Raw genomic sequence first — 17,704 nt, 5'->3', positions numbered from 1 at the left:
AACTGTATTAAGTCATGGTTTAAACTGGAACCATGAGTTCCCTGCAGATTCCACATACTTACTTTAAGTGTCATGTGGTTGTCATAAGCAAAGCAGTGTTAAAATGGTATTTATATTCATATATATATGTATATATATATATATATATATATATATACATATATATATATATATATATATATATATAAACCAGAACCTTTTGTGCAAAAGACACATTCCAACATTAAGAGGACAGGATGAAAGTGCATGACTTCTTCTTCTTCTCTGACATGTTCCCATGTGATTGGGAGCGTTTTGGTATTCTTCTCCCAGACGCTCTGTTATTTCTTTCTCCTTTTTAGCTCATTGTGCTTTTTATTTCAAAATGACAGCTCTTCTGTGGAGAGCAAAAAAGTATAGGATGTCAACAAGAACAAACCTAAATGCCACATGTCGTAGATTTTCCCATGCTGCGTGTAACACGGTGACAAAGATAGTTTTTTGTGTTGTCATGGAGGTAACTTAATTACTGCGTGATAAATGCCTATGGCTCAACTTAAATGCTTGTCTCGCGACCGCGCTGGTCCTGCATGGATTAGGCTTTTAATTCTCTAAGCGCAGCTGAAGGGCCAGAAGGGCAACAACCAAAACAACAATTATGGTGAATGACATGACGTGAGCTCTGAGACATCATCACTATATAATCATCCGCAGGGTTCATACTCCCCGATGGCACATGAACTATTTTAAGTAGTTTTGGGGGCGGAATTTTTCGATCACTTACAGGAAGTTCAGCCTCTTGCACCAGAGAGCACTTGTTATGATCTGGGAAAACATGGAGGACGAGTCAATAGCGCAGACATTTCTAACCACAGGGAATATGACAGGATTTATCCAACAGGCCTCAAAGTGTACTTGTGGTTCAAACTCTTTCTTCCTATAAAACTACAGTAACATGCTTCCAAACTTGCCATTATCAGGACCATGTCAGATTAGAGGCAGAGCCCGCTGAGTGCTCTTTATCTCGTGTAGCTGTCAGCTCGTGTCGTGTGTGTGAAACACTCTCCAAACCTCCGGCTCACTCTAAAGACAGGGTCAGCCGAGGGCCAGAGCTGCAGCGGGTCCAGTTCCATTCGTCAGTGTTGAAACAAACAGATTACAGCTCCTCAGGTGATGACTCTGACTGTGATGACTCTGACTGTGATGACTCTGACTGGGAACCAAGTCCATGTACCACATTTACAGAGACCGTTGCACCCTCTGGTGGACACCAGCTGTCCATGCAGGCCACACCAGAGTTACAAAGGTGTCAATAACTGCAATAACTGCAATAGTCATGATGTAAATATACATGTGTATGTATAAATTATGACATACTAACACATACATGTACAGTAAGCAACATACAGTACATGTTTGTAAATAACTTACTAATTACTATGGGTAAGTTTTATGTCTTTTAAACTTAAATCTTTATATAACCAGAGGATAAATATGTATACATATGTATATATATATATATATGTATGTATATATATATATATAGGCTCCATACGAAGCAGTTGGAGATGATTATTTGGGGGAAACATGACACTGGGCTTGGGTCATATTGGCTGAATGTGCACACATGCATGCCACAGGTCTGGGTATGTACTGTAGATGTGAACATCCAAGCTTGTGTGTGTATGTGTGTGAGAAATAAAGAGACTGTAAGTGAGGGATAAAGTTTATGTACTAGGTAACTTTTGGATCACTGCCTAAACTTGAGACTATAACGAATGTTTCTTTTTCTCCTTTATATATAGTTTTAGGGGTGTGTGTGTGTGTGTGTGTGTGTGTGTACTCACGTGTGTGTTCAGCCTGGTATAAATGGGGGCAAACTCTGACATGAATATCATTGTCACATCTTGTGCCAGAGCAAATTCCCCGTCCAAAATGAGCAATTTGGAGTCGACATCTGCCGTGGAAAAATCTGCCTCCAATTTTCCCCTGCTGGTGGCTGTACATGGACTCACCCAACATCTTTCACTCACTCACTCACTCGTACACACACACTTGCACAAACACACACACACTAGCACTGCAGGTCTAATTGGCCTGCAGCAGACGGACCCCACAGCTTATTTTTTTTTCTCAATTATCCATTTAGTATAAGTGGCAGGTGCCTGACATGCTCCATGCTGAGAGGAAATGTTTGTATTGCCCTTATTCAGAGCTAATGCCTAATTAGAGAGGGAGTCACCAGAGAGATGGACTTTAGAGAGAGAAGCTCTGACTTTATTCTGTTTCTTTGTTTTTCTACTGTAATCGCAGTCATCGCCCCACCATCACAATCACTGCACACACACACACACACACACACAGTGTTCTTGCTTTCATCTGCCACTGAAGTACTTTCACAGAGATACAACTTCTGAATCCATACTCATAAATTCTGAGCAACGAGTCTGGGTTTTCTGCTTGTACCATCTATCAAGAGTCCGGTTGGAATATAATAAAAGCACATGTGGACATGTTCTGTGGACATGTTCACTGTTACAGACTCATATCGGGGAATTGATGAAGAGTTCCTCTAGCCAGGATGTGAGTCACCCCAATGAAGCCTGTCTCGCTTTGCCAAAGGACAAAAAAAACGGTCTGAACTTGGTTTTAAAGCAAACTCTGTGCTGTGACTGGTCAGGTTTCAATCCAAAAGGAGCAGACTCTGACCCAATCACCAGAAATAGGTAAATAAAGGCGCAGATTGCAAAGAAATGTGAAAAGTTTGCTTTCACCATGCACAGACAGAATGAAGAAAGCCAGGATGACTGAGGAAAGAAAATACAAGTCATCTTAAAGAGAGCAGACCAAATTTCCAAGACACAAGAAGAGGAAGACAAAAACAACAAAGATAAGCAACAGTGAAAGCAAGTGCAAGAGAGAGGTGGAATTATGACATCTTTGTTTGTCTACAGGACAATGCAAGGGTGCCATTTTGAGGTTTTCTCACTATCTAACACGTTTTCAAAAAATATCAATTACAGATATGATAAAAAAAAAAAACTAATGCAGATTAACCTAGCCTTGTTTTCATGTGGACAGTCCCTATGATACGTTCAGTGACAGTTTGTTTTTGGTCTTTTAGTCTATGTTCAGACAGTTAGTCACCTTTTCATTTAAACTTTTATCAGGCAGTTAAGGAAAGTCCCCTCCTTCTCACCATAGTTCTCTTTTTGCAGATAATGTTCTACTCCTTACCTTACCGAAATTCAAATTTACATTCTTCATATTTTACATCTCTTCCAGATGTTTGGTTCCTCGTTTGGTTATAAAATAATTTGGTCAAAATCATTTCTTATACTACTTTATAAGACGTGTATAAATGTGGATCAACAACAGTTTTTGGTCTTTTCTGAACTCTGGTCTCCAGGGTCGTGGTTTTGAGTATATTACTGTCGAAAATCTAGAAGACAATATACATGGTATAAATAGGAGTTCAAAAAAGTACTACTTGAATATTTTTGAATGGAATTTAATGTTCAATTTCTTGTACACACATATATATATATATATATATATATATACATATATGTATGTATATATACATACACATATAATATGTGTTTATATATACATATATATAAATATACATATGTATTTATGGAAGTTATGGTGAGAAAGAAATTCACATTTATATTTGTTTATTTTCTTAACCAATGAGAAGCGAGTTGTAGGTCATGTGTCAAACAGAGCGCGAGCGAGCAGTTGACGTGACACAGTTTACAGGTGCTGCGATGCTAGATAATAACAGTTATCCGTGGAAATACGTAACCCACCTATTTCCTTAAGGTGGTTCCTGTATTACGAGAGTCCACAAAACGTGAACTCTGTATTTTCAATGGAGCGACTGTTGTGAATAATTTATCCAACGAGGAGTTTATATTCGGACAGTTAGCCACCTGCGTTAGCCTAGCTCTACGGTGAGCAAGAAGCTACCACTCTGGGATGCTAACCTAGTGACGTAGATGAAGCTGGAGCGCCATCGAGATCTGCTGTGAGGGGCACTGCAACGAACTAAAATTGGTATTTATAAGTCTTGCCGGCTATATGTCTTAAGTTTTATTCTAATTTAATTAGGTTTAAAGGAACCATTATATTATATATAGAGTATTTGAGTGTGTTTTTGGTTGGTTAATCCAATAAGAGGTTTGTAACCCAAGTGAACCACACTGTTTTCTTTTTATTTGACCATTTACAGCTGAAGACTATTGATTTGATTATTTGATTGATTTAAATGTGAATATTAGTAAATTGTTATTTTTCTAAGTTGAGTGTGAATATTAATTTTCTTATGGTATGTTGGTTACATCTGTTGGTTTTGAGAACGTTTGTGGAGGTTTATTGATCATAATCTAAAGTGGTTTTACTATTCTATTGCTATGCTCACAGTGAAAAGACTAAACTAAACACTAAACTAAACTAGAGCTGAAACAATTAATCGATGAATCGCTTATTAATCGATTACTAAATGAATCGACAACTATTTTGATAATCGATTAATCGGTTTGAAGCTTTTTTCATGATTAAAACATAATTTCCGATTGTTTAAGCTTCTTAAATGTGACTATTTTCTTAATTTTTTTGCTCTGGATAACAAAGAAATCATTAAAAGTTAATTTTGGTTTGTGGACAAAACAAGACATTTGAGAACATCATCATTTCCAGGTTTGACGAACACCGATCAACATTTTCTAAGGTTTTCTGATATTTTATGGACCAAACGATTCATCGATTAATCGAGAAAATAATCGACAGATTAATCGATTATGGAAATAATCGTTAGTTGCAGCTCTAAACTAAACTAATATTTATAGTTAGAGATAACACTTTCTTTAAAGAACCCAAGGTAGTCACCACTACTTATACCCAAAGTGGCAAGGGGGTGCTACATGCTTTCCACTGCACTATAGCCAAACACTGTATTAAATCAATATAAATATTTGTAATAGAATAAATAATAATAAATAAAACACTTCACCTCCAGTATCATGCCCTTGTCTCCCCAGACTGACTATCAGAACTTTTGTGGATCCAGCCTGTGCTCATGCTTTACTGCACAAGTACAGGAAAGCACAGATGAGTTCAGTCCACATGGAGCATGCTAAACTAAACCAAGCTTCAAGTTCATCCAAGCATCCATAATAAGCTCTGACACCACAGTTTCCAAATTCTGTCTGCTCTAATAACTACAGTCTGACTGTCCTTGACAGAGACCAACTTGCATTTTGACCAGCGACATTATCATAGAGCTCTCTTAGTTAGATGCCTCACTCCTCAGCTCTACACTGTCTTTTCCTCTTGAGACGAGGTCAGTCAGAACAGGCCTTGTCAAATCTCACTGAAGCTTTACTTCCGAGGAGAAACGAGAACTTCTAGAAATCCTAGAAATCACATTGTAGGTGGAAAATAAGTATTTGGTCAATAACAAAAGTTCAACTCAATACTTTGTAATATAACCTTTGTTGGCAATGACAGAGGTCAAACGTTTAATGTAGGTCTTCACCAGGTTTGCACACACTGTATTTTGGCCCATTCCTCCATGCAGATCTCCTCTAGAGCAGTGATGTTTGGGGCTTTCGCCGGGCAACACAGACTTTCAACTCCCTCCACAGATTTTCTATGGGGATGAGGTCTGGAGACTGGCTATGCCACTCCAGGACTTTGAAATGCTTCTTACGGAGCCACTCTAGTTGCCCGGGCGGTGTGTTTGGGGTCATTGTCATGCTGGAAGACCCAGCCATGTTTCATCTTCAATACTCTCACTGATGGAAGGAGGTTTTGGCTCAAAATCTCACGATACATGGCCCCATTCATCCTTTCCTTAGCACGGATCAGTCGTCCTGTCCCCTTTGCAGAAAAACAGCCCCAAATCATGATGTTTCCACCCCCATGCTTCACAGTAGGTATGGTGTTCTTGGGATGCAACTCAGCATTCTTCTTCCTCCAAACACGACGAGTTGAGTTTGTACCAAAAAAGTTCTATTTTGGTTTCATCTGACCACATGACATTCTCCCAATCCTCTTCTGGATCATCCATATGCTCTCTGGCAAACTTCAGAAGGGCCTGGACACGTACTGGCTTAAGCAGGGGGACATGTCTGGCACTGCAGGATTTGAGTCCCTGTCAGCATAGTGTGTTACTGATGGTAACCTTTGTTACTTTGGTCCCAGCTCTCTGCAGGTCATTCACCAGGTCCCCCCGTGTAGTTCTGGGATTTTTGCTCACCGTTCTCATGATAATTTTGAACCCACGGGATGAGATCTTGTGTGGAGCCCCAGATCGAGGGAGATTATCAATGGTCTTGTATGTCTTCCATTTTCTAATAATTGCTCCCACAGTTGATTTATTCACACCAAGCTGCTTGCCTATTGATTCAATCTTCCCAGCCTGGTGCAGGTCTACAATTTTGTTCCTGGTGTCCTTCGACAGCTCTTTGGTCATGGCCGTGGTGGAGTTTGGAGTCTGACTGTTTGAGGTTGTGGACAGGTGTCTTTTATACAGATAATGAGTTCAAACAGGTGCCATTAATACAGGTAATGAGTGGAGGACAGAAGAGCTTCTTAAAGAAGAAGTTCCAGGTCTGTGAGAGCCAGAGATCTCGCTTGTTTGTAGGTGACCAAATACTTATTTTCCACCATAATTTACAAATAAATTCTTTAAAAATCCTACAATGTGATTTCCAGGATTGTCATCATTTTAAGTGGGAGAACTTGCACATTCGGTGGCTGACTAAATACTTTTATATAATACTGTATATAAATATATATATACACACATATATATACACATATATGTATGTGTATATATACATATATATATATACATATATGTATATGAATATATATGTATATATATATATATATGTATATATATATATGTGTGTGTGTGTGTGTGTATTTTACTTTGTTTCCGAACAAATGTTCACATGTGGCTCTGATCCTCTTCCGTAGATGTCTGAGAGTCTACTCTGATCAGATTTAACCCAGCCTGGATGGAGGCATGGGAACAACAGGCTCCAACCAAAGTGAAGCCAAACAACACATCAGCAACTATAACTGGACCACCTCTTCACACGTTTACCATCTGGCAGAGCAAACTAGGATCAGATGTTGCGATTGCACATTTTCTGCCAAGCCCACAAACATGTGAGCTCACGTTTCAGAAGCAAAACATCTTTGTGACCAAAAAAATCGCACTTTGTCCAGGTGAGAATTTTACCTCAAATACTTGTCGGTTACGTCTCTTAGGAAATGTTGATATAATGAAAGAATTTACCTTAATATCACATTCACACATATAACATTTGCCTCGGCAGACTTCAGAGTGTGGAGTGAAACATGTTTCTTTCTCAGGGTTTTCAGAAACCATGGGAAAGAAACATGATACATGTGCTCAAAATTGGGGAAATGCTTTCTAGGAGACTAGGTTTGGTTTACAGTAACATCACAATTTGGAAGTTGGAGCTGGGGAGTGACATCATCACCGAGGTCACCGAGTTCCAGAGAGAAGTTTGAAAAAAAACAACATGGATGCCAGGCAATACCAGTTGACAATGGAACAGTACTATGTGTACAACTGATTTAATGTGAGACAAACATGACAGAAGTGCATGAACCTAACCTTAAAAAGCAGCATTGAGATGTTGTGTGTGAATATTCTTAAATCCAGGTTAAAACATTTCTATTCTGATGGGCTTATGATTGAACTTTCTGTTCTGTACTTGTATCGTAATTGTGTTTTTTTTTTTTTTTTTCAAATTGTGTGTTTTAAAGTTTCTAATTCAGTTGCCCGTGTGTATGAATGTGAAGCTGCTTTAAATTCTCCCTTAAAATGAAGACAACTGTCAGTACCCTCAGAATGACCATGTTACATATACACACATTGCACACTGAGACCAGGATCGGGTATCGGGTCCAATGCTACACTCTCATACTGCTGCACCTGATACAACTTTATCCATAAGTGAGCTGAGCAGGTCAGCGTCAGTAGGCAGATGTGTCGCAGTTTGTAAATACTTCCTTAGAAGTAAAAAGTAGAGCAAACCTGTGCTCTGCTCTACAGTCAAGAGGAGGAAGTCATTTGACACACAGCATAGGATTTGACACTAAATATGAACTATTTTTCATGTCTAATAATCTGTTCCTATACTGTAACTCACCTTAAAATTACAGATGAGGACTTCTTCTAAGTTGTTTAACATATCTGGATGTAGACATGAAATAAAAGCTATTCATCTTTGCATGTCAAACCCAAATGTTTGACGCCAACAGCAAAAATAAAGGAAATTTCCTCACTCTACCAATACTTTTGGAGGAGACTGTAAATGCACAGTACTCAGTATTGGAAAATATTCAAATGTAAGTAATCCTACTTAATAATAATAATGATAATAATAATGATGATAATAATAATACTTTAGTTGGGCTGTACATTTGAAGGATGATTTGGATGATGATTACAATGGTAATGGTAAAAGCGTTTAGGTCAGCTGTACTCAACAGCTGTGTATCATGAATACATGATTCATGATAATGGACCCACCACCTGTGGCCTGACTGGACTAAGGTTCTGATAGTCAGCTGATGTTGTTGCATCATGCACAATAATTATGATCCGTTCAAACACAGCAGCAAACTGAGGACAGGTGCAGACAAGTAAGAAACACACTGCTCATTAACACTTGCACACACCCATAAAACCCACACATGTCCTTCATACAAAGACATGCACATTTATATGGACCTGAACTCACACACACACACACACACTGAGTTTTCCTTTAAATAAACCCATAAATTGCTTTAAAAATAACTTACATTTCCCCTGCATGTACCAAATATAGTTTTATTTACATGTCTGTCCATGTTCAGTACAAAATGAAATGGGTTTATTGGTGAGTGTAAGAGAGACTTTTTTGAACGTGTGTAAAAAGAAATGCATGAGTGAATTATGAAAGCAGAAGACAAATACCCGCTGTAGTTCAACCTTTGGCCACTAGGTGACACAGCAGCAATGTTTGGCACACACTCAGAGGCAGGGAGATGCTCTGTAGAAGAGACCAGAAAGGAGACTGAAAAAATAAAGATGAGACAAAGAGGAAAGAGGCTTAAACAGTGTGAGCTGACATTGGACTAATTATATGAAAAAGAAAATAATCACCAGAAATCAACAGCCAGATATGCAGCAAATGATCACAGTGACAACACATTTTGTTAGATAATGTCGTTTGGAAGGAAAACTAAAATAATCGAAGATTCTGAATGTGTTGTCTGAATTAAAATGTACTGAGTAATACGCTTACATTTGGTTTGGATAGTTTGATAACCTTTCTTAGTCTGATATATTGTCAAAGTTGTTTTTTCATGTGGCTTCTATTTCATTGTATTACACAATTCTCTCAATTATGTTTCCTTTTCTGAGACCTTCGTATGAAATAATGTATATAATTATAAAAGAGTGTATATAAGTATATAAGTAAATAGAATATTCCCCAAACTGGGAAATAAGAGTACATTACAAAATTTTTTTTACTCTGCTCTGAAGCTTTTTGTAAAATAAAATAAATGTAAAAGAAAATAAATAAATGGAATATACATTTATACTTCTATGATCATTTTAATGGATGATTCTGGAAACTTTTCACTGAGCCCTATTTCAGAACCACTGTCCACATTAATAATCAATACTGCAGGGCTGCAACTAGATTATTTCCATAATCGATTAATGTTTGGTCTGGGCGCGTGGGTGATAATGACCCCCCACTGTGAGACTCCCCATCTGTTCACCTTATAAATGTCTCCCCCTCAGGGCAAAGCACTCATCTATCACTCATCCCCCTCTCCAACCGAATCACAAGGGTTTTTCTTTGATGTTTGGGTATGGGAGGGGTCTCTTATCTCTCTCGTGTCTGCCTTTATTGTGTCGCGCTGTCGTCCAATGAGCTGAAACGGGAGCATCGTCATCATTGGCTGAGCATTAGCATCTCTCTGACTCTGACTCTGACTCCAGGCTGCTGAGGTGATAATCAGCGGGGACGCTGCTGGATGATGGACGGCTGAGGAGGTGAAGGATGCGTCGGTGAGAATCAGAGGAGGATGGAGAGGCTGAGGCTGCTGCTGCTGCTGCAAGTGAGAGGTAAGTTATTAGCTCCAGGCAGCCAGTGATTCACAGAGAGCTGCGATGTAGAAGCTGCATGACATTATGATAAATACTGTATACATTCGTCCTTAAAGTGCCTATGGATTTGATAAATTTGGAACAAGTTTCAAAACAAGATACGACTGATCCACAGAGTTTTTAAATGTGGACTGTTCAGTGGCCCAGCAGCAGGAAGTGTGTGTGTGTGTGTGTGTGTGTGGTGCTGTTGTTAATTATATACCATGAGTCACTGTCATTTATTCATTCATTTATATATTTCATAGGGGACAATACAGTTTGACATACTGTAGCTCCAAGACAGAATGAAGCTGATGTGCAATTGCTAATTAGCAACCCTAGTTGACTGCAATACATGAAGATGCAGACATACACACACCATACAACAATTATAACATATACATTTATCTAAAATTAGTCCAACATTTAACCTTTAAAGTCAAATGACATTCATTTGATTTTGTTTGGTAGTGAATTCCATGTTTGACAGCCTCTTACTAGAATAGCAGTTTGTCCAATGCACTATTTTGCACTTAACATTCACAACGTCTGCACAAGGTTCACTTTGGATCTGAATGTATTGATTCCCAAGTTGTATGGTGACTAGAGGTGTAACACTGTATTGGTTTGAAGTTCCTTACTGATACGTTGGAAATGTTCTCGACAGTGGTTTTGATTATTTTCTGAATATTTGCTGTTTTGGAGATAGTAAGTAAGTGAGAGTCAAGGTTGTGATGGTTTGCTCACGTCAGAGGAGAGATAGTGATTATATTGGACACATTGGATGTTGAAGCTGGAGCTGCAGGGCAGGAGGAAAAGAGGAAGACCACAGAGAAGGTTCATGGATGTTGTGAAGGACGTCATGAGGACAGTTGGTGTAACAGAAGAGGACACAAGGGAGAGGACAAGATGATCTGCTTTAGTGACCCCTAAAGGGAGAAGCCAAAAGAAGCGGAAGATTCTTGACAGTGGTTTTGTGTTGCATTTAAGCCTCCGAACGCCGTTTGACTTTCTCTCCCTTCTTCCACTCCTCTCATTAGACCAGGGGTGGGCAACAGTAAGATATAAGAATCATAAGTAATGTTTTGTGAGTGTACAATTAGAGCAAAAATCCAAAACTTAAAAGAAAAGAAATAATTGAGAAGCAGTGCAAGACATTTAGAGCCCAGTCGCAGTCTTCAGATCAAAGGCTAATCGTCCCCCAAACTAAGTTTCAAACAAGAGGGGACTGATGAATCCATTCAGTAGCACCCATAGTGTGTTTTAAAAAGCAGCTGAAGATTATTCTTTTTAAAAAGGGTCTGTTTTATTTGTCTCTTATATTGTTCTGCATGAGCCACATGGTTGGAGTAGTGGTTAGCACTCTTGACTTTGCAGCAGGAAGACGGAGGTTCACAACCCTGTCAGAACAAGGGTCTTTCTGCATAGAGTTTGCATGTCCTCCCCGTGTGTGCGCGGGTTTTCTCCTGTTTCCTCCCACAGTCCAAAAACATGTAATATGGTGATTAGATCAATTGGACACTCTAAATCGACCATAGGTGTGAGAGTGAATGGTTGTTTGTCTCTGTGTCCCTGTTGATGGACAGGCTATCTGTCCAGGTTTTGACTCCGCCTTTCGCCCTATGACATAGCTGCCAGCTGATGCTTCATAATAAATGTATTTCACTGTCACTAGATGACAGTGAAAACACATGCAGGTCAATAACAATGGCAGCATGCTTTCACTTCAACAAGCAAAGCTCTGCAAATCACATTCTACATGTGTTTCTGCTGATTTTTGCTGCCGATCTTTTGCAGTGACATCATCATGTTTTTGTTAGATAAGCGGTAGATTAGCCGGGTGTTTTTGGCCACATTGTTGAACGCAGTCATCCTTCCAGCGTCCTCTGACAGACTCTTGGACCCAAAAACTCTGCGCAGTCTCATGGATCCTCATTGACAAGAAACGACCGAGTTAATTAGACAAGTTACATCCCTCTCCACAGAGAGGAGGAAGGTATACACCAAACCTGGCTCTAATCAGAGCACAGAGTATGAGAAGGCCTGTTCCTCTTTCTCCACAGCTGGTGGTGGGGAAAGATTCAGAAAATAGTTTCAAATCTGAAGCAGGAACATGAAGCTGCTCCAGGTGAGGTTATGTTTCAAAAACAGAACTTTATCAGCATGATCCTTTCAAATGTTGCTGCAGCAGAGAAGGTATTTTCTTAAATCACCCATCGCGGGGAAAATCTGAGGCTTTTGACGCAGTGAAAATTGAAACTGCCAAAAGGTGAAAGTACGAGACATTTTTTTAACGTGTATTGGAGACATTTACTGTGATTATTGATATCAACTGATTAGAAAATATTTCATCGTGATAATGTTTTTGGCCATGTCATCTAGCCCTACTGCTAGCCTGGGTGAACTCAGCCGCGCCTGCCAGCAATTTGATTTCACTTTGCAGACACGTCTGGCAAGGAAGCTACTTCAGAATGTCCAAAAAAATGCATTAGAGGTGAGCTTCACGTGATGACAACAGAGAAGTGATGTCTAGCAATTACTGCACATCCAACATGGCAGCCAAAGAGCAGATGTCTTTTGATTTGGCATGTTTTTATTTTGAGCCGCCTCGGGCTAAAGACACCATTACTAGATAGCCATCTCTCCTAGATAGAAAACTACAACAAGTTTATTTGTTGACACGTTTTCCATCACTCTGCATACGTCATCCCGATCATCAGTCTGATTGCTTACAGAGGCATTTTCATCTATGTCCGTTGGTCGTGCCTCTTGAAAGTGTAAGAAAGTGTTGGCCAGGCTACTACAGAGCAGACACAACGATTAAATCTCACATCAAGTCTGAACTTGTGTTTGAACATGGTTGAGTCAGTGTGGAGCTGTGGTGCTGCAGTAAATCTGACTGCAGAATCATATGTATTCTGAAATGTCCAGGCAAATATGCTTCACGTAGAAATAGGTGTGTTTTGTAAAGGTCTGAACTGAATAACCACTGAGCATCGCTCGTGCCTGGCTGAAATATCATTAAAATAAGGGAGTAATCCTTGTTACTGTGTGGTTCTGAAGATACAAACTACAAACATTACAAGTACTCTAGGCTACTACATTTTTTAAAATTTTTTACCTCGTTCAGATGCAGAAGAAATATGCCTCCTACACCATTTATGCCTCAAATTGAAAGAGATGTAATAAGCATGGTTACCACAGGTCTGGTTGAGTGTGGTGCTGTACTTCAAAGAAATAACTCACTTTTTAGTCATGAGTTTTTTGTCTGACAGTTTTAAGTGTAACTAAACCCCCTAAGCATTTTTTTTCCAGGTGTGAATGTGTATATGTGTAATGTTATTTACTGATCCAGGTGCAAATCTGAAATTATATTTGGACATACAAATGAGGGCAAATTCCTGGCAAGAAATTTTGAACGGATAATGGAATGGAAGCGGGGCCATGTGAAAATGCAAATGGCCTCTTTGTGGACATGAAACACCTTACTTTTGTCAGCTAAAGTTAATATTTTCTTCTGATGTGGTTTAGTCATGTGTAACATGAACTTTGCTACTAGCTCAGCAGGCAGGTGAATGTCTGTACTTCTTGCTGCTTTGTTGATACTTTTTTGTGTTTTTATTTGGCAAGGTTTTCAGCTGTATGATAGTATATCATTCTTATCTCTTGCAGTTTTAGGTAGCAGAGTAGGCTACACATTAAAGCAATGAAGTATTTTGTCTGACACTTTGAGCGATAAGTGGCAGAGCAGTGTGAGTGACATAGCGGCTGCTGTTTGATCAGTCAGCGAGGGAGAAATAGTTGAGGAAAGAAGGAAGGACGGGTGGAGGAAAGGTGTGATCAGGATAATTGAAGGGTGTAGCTTTTACTGTCCGCAGCTCCTCCTCCTCCTCTCCATGTGTCTGTTGTTTTTTTCTTCTTCTCTTACTGTAACTCCCTCCCTGTCACCACCTCGCTGACTGAAATAACAACCTCCTCCGACATCACTCATCTTGATGGACTCCGTGATGAATTCAGTGTGTCAGAAAATCATCGGGCCCTCAAGTCGTCTGAATAAACTCACGCAGTCTCACTGTTTACCTGTAACCTGGCTCAGAGAAGTACAGTCTGTTTGGTCTGTTTCTAATTACAACCACTCGGCTAAAAAATTATTATGCTAACTCATTCAGCTGAGTATGAGCTCGGGTTCCTGAGTTTAATCCTCTAACCACACAACCACAGTGGCTGTGTGTGAGAACTAACACATTCACACACCAGCAACACAGTCACAAGTCAAAAACCACCAAGATCCAATTACAGTTTCGAGCACTGACTGTGCTGCGTTCTCCTTCTGTGTCGGTAAACCTGGTTGAAAGGAATTTTACAGAACAAAAGAGACACTTGCTCAAGTATATGATCTCTCAAGTCTATGTTTACCACTTTATGTCACCACCAGACTGCATCAAAGTCCAAAGAAGAAAATCTTTAAATCTCTAAAATTTTAATTCATGAGGACACAGAAGCTGCTGCCACGTTTGGTAATGTTGTGTCAGTGAGGTAAAATCAAAACAAAGGATTTCATTTTGTTTAAACATAACCTAAAAGTCAGGTGTAATGGGGAAAGTAACTAGTTACCAAGTTACAAAGCACTTCCTGTAGCCACCAAAATGGCGGTTTAATTCAAAATGTGTGACTTCCTGTTCCGGAACGGACGTCATGGCTTGTCTCTTGTGTCACATGAATTTTTGAGCAGATCAGTCAAAACTGTTTCATGGCTGTTCAATTTGAAATCGGCCAAAGCAGAAATAGATGTTACTATTGTCAATGAGAAGTAACTAAAGTCAGCCTGGAAAGACACTGTGATCAGCTGAGATTTATGACAGAAAGTCAGTAAATTTGTCGCTAGTCGCTTTTTTTAAGAAAAAAAATCCATGGGTGTCTGTAAAGTTGCAAATATTCACACGGAAACAGCAGGATATGTAAAAAAAAGAGACATTATTTATCTTTCTTTCCCTTGGCTCGGTTCATTCTGTCTCCTGTATCTGTAAGGTGTAAAAAATGTTCGTCTCGGTTTTTGGTGTAGCGTTACAGCACAACTTACAAGCCCGTCATACACCATCATACAGTGTACAGATATTTCCTGTACCAATTCTGTCTTTACGGGAACTTTTCACAAGTTTTAAGATTCAAATCAGGAGTGCTTAGACCTATAACTGCTACTAATACGGATATATACAGGATATTGATGTGTGTGTGTGTGTGTGTGTGTACCCATTATGTTTTTCCATGCAGCCAAAGACAGACAGACAGACGACGACTTTAATAATCCCTTTGGGAGGTTCCTTCGGGGAAATTAACAAGACAGAGGTTATTTAGTGAAATAACCTGCCAAGGGACTACAGGTGGAAATTAGCCTTTGGCTACAACCTGGCATATTTACATTTTAATGTTTATGAATATTATTCATGTAATGTTAATGTAGAGTCTCCAAAATCATTTTGATAGTACATCAATTTTAATACCATTGGCTGATACCAATATCATGCAGATCATTTTGTCCAGCCCTAATATTTTCCATATACTACTCATTAACATGTCATTTTTTTTAACAAACAAAACCTGTAAACTAGATTGTGGAACTGGAATTAAAGACCGCTGATGCTAGGGATGAGCCAATCACTGGCTCTGATATTGAAAAGAGAAATAATGTATCAACCAATACAATCCAAAAATCCTATCCCAGTCACATGCTTCACTATGCACAATACTGTAACAATGTGAATAAATAATCGGCAATAGCATTTTAACTGAGTCCTGTTGTGGGTTGTTTATTGCTCCTTAACGGGAGCATAATGTTTATTGGCAATTGGAGAATTATGTCTTTGAAATGAATTGAAATGGCTGTAGGTGGTAAATGCATCAGCACAAATGTATTGTCAGCACTGTCATAGTGTAAAACGTGTAAAACGACTGTATTGGACTGATATTGGTATCAGTAGATACCCAAGGTGGTGATGTTGGTATCGGTCATAGAAAAGTGATATCATGCCATTCCTAATTGATACCACTATTTCATGTCTGATACCAGTATCAATGCTCTGTCTTGAGTATTTACTGATACTCAATCAAATGCAGTCTTTTTACAAGATTAAACTCATGTGATTAACTTTTTTTTCTAGCTTGTCTTCAAATGTTTTCACATAGCTCACGTGGCCGATTTCCTTTGTTTTACAAAACATATTATGAACAACCTGACATTTCTTGACAAAAACAATTGCTATTTCAACAATATTATGCCTAAATTTACCATTTCCACATATCACATTGGATTTATAAAGGCACACGACATTTAGTCACATGTGTCTGCAACTGGAAAATATAGTATTGTATGTATTGTATATAGTATGACATTTTCACAAATTCAACCTGCGGGCCGGATTGGACCCTCTAGTGGGCCGGTTCTGGCCCCCGGGCCGTACGTTTGACACCCCTGCTGTAGAGGTTAGCACTCCCGGGTTCACGACCTGGTTGGAACAAAGACCTCCTGGAATCGAGTAATTCTAAATGATGTCAGATGTTACAGATATGGTTGTAAATTAGTCGCACAATTATGAACACATTATCTTTTGTCACAGTTAGTATATTGTGATTTGGCTCACAACAGTTTGCCATCTTTCAAAAGTGGTCCCTAAAGAGAAGGTTTGGAAAAAAGCTGCTTTAAAGAAACAATTTCTACTCATGATGCCCTGGCACAAATCTGCACTAATCCATGAGCTGCAACCAAATGTGACATTTCCTATGTTCTTATCTTTTGAAAGAGTCTTGAAGAGATCAAACTGTTAAATCAACTTAAAGAATAAGTGAGAGAATAATCACAACCTGGCATGCTGTCAGTTATCAGTTATACCTTATCACTATCTTTGTTAGTAGGACAAACCGCTACCCAGATTATAACAAGGAATGAGTCCATGTGAAATGAGCAGTAAATCACAAAGCGACACGCTGTTGTTTTGGCTGATTGCATAACTTCGGCAGAAGGGAAGCCTGGCGGTCTGACCTCCTTCTCTGTCCAGACCTGCAGGGCTGCATGCCTCCAGTCCCACGGCCCTTCTGCAATCCTTAGTGCAGCAGTTGCATTAGTGGAATGTGAGGCAGGTATGTGAGGAAGCTCTGGTGGAGATGGATTGAAGATAGAATGGGGAGGGAGAGAGAGGGAGACTCCACAGGGTTACACAAAGTCCTCAATCTGGAACTTATTCTGTAGAGTTATTTCTCCACGAATGGCGCTTTTCCACTGTACAGTCCAGGCACGACATGGCACAGCGCAGCTTTACTACACGGTTTGGTTAATTTTCCATTACCATAGTCATTCAATTCAATTTATTTGTATAGCACCAAATCATAACATACATTATCTCGAGGCACTGTAAATAGACACTGTCATGGAGAGCAGAGAAACCCAACAATTCACACAATGAGCAAACACTAGAAGAAGAAATCTCTGACAGAACCAGACTCAAAGATGTGCAGCATCTGCCTAGACAGGTTGTG

At 39.3% G+C, this 17,704-nt stretch overlaps 1 protein-coding gene across 1 annotated transcript in view; it reads left to right on the top strand.

The window, feature by feature from the left end:
• Positions 1–3,828: 3,828 nt before the first annotated feature.
• The window catches only part of pde4dip (phosphodiesterase 4D interacting protein), a 111,738-nt gene continuing 97,862 nt past the window's right edge, over positions 3,829–17,704 (top strand). Inside the window, exons 1-3 of the mRNA XM_058637555.1 lie at positions 3,829–4,041; positions 6,970–7,224; positions 10,028–10,153. The gene's annotated coding sequence lies outside the window, so the exon portion shown is untranslated. The remainder of the gene's footprint in view (positions 4,042–6,969; positions 7,225–10,027; positions 10,154–17,704) is intronic.

This window comes from Solea solea, chromosome 9, assembly GCF_958295425.1.
Source record: "Solea solea chromosome 9, fSolSol10.1, whole genome shotgun sequence".
Lineage (NCBI taxonomy): Eukaryota > Metazoa > Chordata > Actinopteri > Pleuronectiformes > Soleidae > Solea > Solea solea.
This window is presented reverse-complemented; position numbering and strand designations above follow the sequence as displayed.